The following is a 4,487-nucleotide window of genomic DNA, read 5'->3' on the forward strand; positions in this document are numbered from 1 at the left end:
TTTAATTATTATTTATTTATTTATTTATTTATTTATTTATTTTTATGGCTGTGTTGGGTCTTTGTTTCTGTGCGAGGGCTTTCTCTAGTTGCGGCACGCGGGGGCCACTCTTCATTGTGGTGCGCGGGCCTCTCACTATCACAGCCTCTCTTGTTGCAGAGCACAGGCTCCAGACGCGCAGGCTCAGTAGCTGTGGCTCACGGGCCTAGTTGCTCCGCGGCATGTGGGATCCTCCCAGACCAGGGCTCGAACCCGTGTCCCCTGCATTGGCAGGCAGATTCTCAACCACTGTGCCACCAGGGAAGCCCTCAGTAAGTTTTTCAGCGCATACAGGGATCTTGAGATGAAAACGTTTGAGAATTACTACATTAGCACCTTAAATCCTCATGATAATGCCGGTCATTGCCAAGAGACGCTGCATAGTTTGCACCATTCACTCATTGAAATAAACTCAAGTTTATACAGTGCTGAAAATCTGCACTTACCAAGACCTATCGTATGATCTTGACCCGTTTCAAGGACAGTTGAAGCTGATAGTGTGGACTTCCAGCTTCTGTCTCCCACCTGTGGCCACCTTGGCAGCCCATCCATCCCCCTCCCTGTGGCAGGCAGGATTCCAAACCAGGGTTCAGTCTGGTTATGCACTCATCCAATCAGATGCTGATCTAGGTGCTGCTGTGAAGGGACTTTGCAGACGGCATGAAGTACTAGTCAGCTGACCTTAAGAGAGGGAGGTGATGCAGCTGAGCCCCGTATCATCACAGGAGCCCTTCATGGTCACAGAAGGGAGGTGCAGGTGAGAAGGACTGGATACCCCCCTGCTGGCCCTGAGATGCAGGGACCGTGTGCAGTCCCTGAAGACAGGCCTGAAGGGGCCGAGGAAGGAAACGGGGCCTCGGTCCCGAACTGCAAGGGACAGCTGTGGCAAAAACTGGGGTGCACACTTGGTCCTTGAACAATATGGGTTAGGGGCGCTGCCCACCTGCGCAGGTGAAGACCCTGAGTGACTTACAGCCGGCCCTTTGGCCCTCCACACACTCGGTTCCACATCCGAGGATTCAACCAGCCGTGAATCGTGTAGCGCTGCAGTGTTTACTGTTGGAAGATATCCACCTGCAAGTGGACGCACGCAGTCCAGGCCTGTTGTTCAAGGGTCAGCTGTATCTGGAAGTGGATCCTTCCCAGACCTCCTGAAGGGAGACTAACGAGCCAGCAGCTGGACTTTGGCCTTGTGAGACCCAGAGCAGAAAAAACAGCTGAGCCGACCTGGCTTCCCATCTACAGAACTGTGGAATAATACGTTTGTCTTTAAGCCACAAAGTTTGTGATCATCTGTCACAGCAGCAGTAGGAAACTCATACACTCCTGTCGTGTGTGTGTGTGTGTGTGTGTGTGTGTGTGTGTGTGTGTGGCGTTACCCTAGATTCCATCTCCTCTCAAGCTTGCTTCCTCAGTTCCCCATCTCGGGTAGCCATGAGTGAGCCTCGCCAACACGTGGCCCTTTCTGGGCACCCGACAGGATCACGCTTCCAGGTTCTGTGACCAGCAGGGCCGTGTGAGCAGCTCAGGCCCGTGAGGGGAGAGAAGCATCGTTTCCAGGCCAGAGCGTTGACTAGCCGTGCAGGGCCCTCCAGGGTGCTCTCCTCTCAGCACAGCCAGGTGCATTATTCCAGGGCGGCCGCTCCAGCCTGGCCGCCTGCAGTGACAGTGATGGGAGCCCCCTCCAGCAGCCGTGGGCTTGGAGCAGGAGTGAGTCAGGGCCCTGGGACAGGTTCACCGTGAGAGCTGAGGTCCCCCTGCCTGACAGAACCTCTCCACTGCACCTTCAACCCCCTCGCACCTGCCACCAAGTAGCTCCCCTTAAAACGCAGAACAAGCCAAGCCCCTCTGGGCCCTGAGGCCTGGGCTCCTCCCTCGTGCCTCTCATTCTCTCCGCAGCCAGCCTGGTTCCCCGCGCCCTCTCACCTCCTCTCCTCTCCTCGCCCACCGCTGCCCGGCCTCTGGCCCCTGGCCCGGCCCTTCCTTCACAGGGAGCTCTGGCCCCTGCTGACTCCCAGGGATGACTTCTCTTGTTCCACACACACCGTGGACTTCTCCCTTCTTTTATTTTTAATTTTTTTAAATTTTTCCCTCCTTTTTGGAACTCTTCCCGACTTTCCTGAACATTCTTTTTTCTCGTTGTCCTCTCACCCCCCCAGCTCCTCACCCCTGCCCTCCCTAGCTCCCTGCTAAGGTTGAGACGGACATTCAGAAACGACTGCAGTTCGCTCCCCACCCTTACCTGATGACACGCCCGCATGAGACCGGGCTGCTTTCGTCCAACTGCAAACTGATGTCATTTCTCCATCTGGTAGACTTCACACTGAGGAAGACCGAGGGTCAGAGCACTGGGGTGAGCTGCCCAAAGCCGCACGGCTGGCTCGACTTGCTGGGGCCTGGGCGCTGGGCCCCTTCCCCGCTTCCCGCCTCCCAGGCTCTTTCCTTGTCCCGCTCTTGCTCCACAGCCCCTCCGCCCACGCCGGCAAGGCCACCTGGCAGTGGGCTCCCGAATCTCTAGGTCCACGTGGGGCTCCTCTAGTGCCCACCCGCCAGGCCTGCACGCCCCTCCTTCACTGGGCCGGCACCGGGCTGAGTCGGGGGCCGATGAGTCCCGGCCGCGGAGCCCCTCGGCTGAGGCTCACTCGGCCTCCTTCGCGGCACGTGCAGGGAAGCCGGTTGGGGGGTTCTGGGAGAGGTCCCTCCCCAACAGAGATCGAGAGGAACGGGAAGAGCGCCCTTCCCTCCCTTCCTGCGTGGCTGGTGCGTTGTGAGGCCAAGACCCAGAGGAGAGGGCCCGGGATGGCGGGCACCTACCACGTCCTCACACAGTGAGGCCCTGAGCCGCTCCTGATCCACTGAAGGGTGTTCGGGAGAGACTTCAACCTTATTCCCTTAGCTCCTGTTCGTCGGGGTTTCACTTACTTGCGGCCCAAGAAAACCTAACTAACTGATCTTCCAGGCTGGGCCCAAACCAAACTCTGTTCCCCACAGCCGCACTTGTCTTGCAGTATTTCCGCTCTGGACCATTCACCGTGTCCTCCCAGCTCGCCTCCAGGTGCTCTGGGGCCCTCCTCTCCCCCCTGTCAGGCCCGCATCCCTGCGCCCTGGCCCCCTGCGCCCTCCCTCTCCAGGGCGGCATCTTGTCCCTCGTGGGCTCTCACAGGAAAAACGACCATCAGCCCGCACCCCTTCCCGGGGCCTCTGCAGGCCCAGCGACCACGGAAGATGAGGGGCGGCTCCCTGAGGCTGCCGGGATCTCCTTGCTCCCCGGCTTCCAGACGAGAAATGTCCCCGATGTCCCTCCCGGAGCCCCAGCCCTGACAAGAAACGGCCCCCAGTCAGCCATGCACGTTGGGCTGAAAGCCCACCCTCCAGCCAGGACCCAAGCCGGCCCCCTCCCTGCAGCCCCACCGGGTGAGGAGCCTCCTGCAGGGCCGGCCCGGTGGGGAGAAAGGCAGCCCTTCAGCGTCTGCAGGGCCTGCGGGCCAGCGGGAGGGACGGCTACCTGCTCTAGTCGTGAGCACTTGGCCAGGTAGAGAGATCCTCTGGGCCGGGACTGAGAAGGACAACCGCTGGGCTGTCACGTGGGGGATGACGGGGTTAGCTGAGCATCAGCAGGATGCAGCTACAGCACGTGAAGTGGCTTGACCAGTGCAGACAAGCACGCCCCATGCGGTTCCCACCCGCCACCCTTGGTTACTGAGGGCTTGACTTGTGAGGGCTGCCGAGGAGCTGGGGCTTTGATTTGATTTGATTTTAATTAATTTAAATGTAAAAACTGAAACTTTACCCTTGACACCACCCTTCTGGTTGAACACAGGAGAGATTTGTGATGCCACCCCAGCCCCAGGGAGCGGAAAATGTCAGTGTCTGAAACACCACTGCCTAGGAGACAGCTGGATGGCAACTCTCAGCCATCGTTTTTTATTAGCTTTTAGAAAAAGCCACAAATTCAAAAACTCAAAAATTAAGTCTTTAGCTTGATATGATTAGGTCAGTCATTAAAACCCTATTTTAATCTCAAAATTTCTCATAGTGCAATATGTGAACATGACAAATTCATCTGTATTAAGACAGAGATAAAAGTCCAGTTGGGCTTCCCTGGTGGAGCAGTGGTTAAGAATCCGCCTGCCAATGCAGGGGACACAGGTTCAAGCCCTGGTCCGGGAAGATCCCACATGCTGCGGAGCAACTAAGCCCGTGCGCCACAACTACTGAGCCTGCACTCTAGAGCCCGCGAGCCACAACTGCTAAGCCCGCGTGCTACAACTACTGAAGCCCGTGCGCCTAGAGCCCGTGCTCCACAACAAGAGAAGCCACCGCAATGAGAAGCCTGCGCACCGCAACAAAGAGTAGCTCCCGCTCGCCGCAACTAGAGAAAGCCCACGCGCAGCAACAAAGACCCAATGCAGCCAATAAATAAATAAATAATTAATTAATTTTTAAAA

General features: G+C 57.2%; 1 long non-coding RNA gene across 1 annotated transcript; it reads right to left on the bottom strand.

Annotated features, from left to right (window-relative positions):
* Positions 1-1,379, bottom strand: LOC309624508. Its single transcript, XR_014241980.1, has 2 exons — positions 1,013-1,379; positions 1-720 (listed from the first exon to the last, which is right to left on the bottom strand). It is a non-coding gene; the product is annotated as an uncharacterized lncRNA (long non-coding RNA).
* Positions 1,380-4,487: the final 3,108 nt, after the last annotated feature.

Source organism: Balaenoptera borealis (assembly GCF_965194805.1).
Source record: "Balaenoptera borealis genome assembly, chromosome: 2".
Classification (NCBI taxonomy): Eukaryota; Metazoa; Chordata; class Mammalia; order Artiodactyla; family Balaenopteridae; genus Balaenoptera; species Balaenoptera borealis.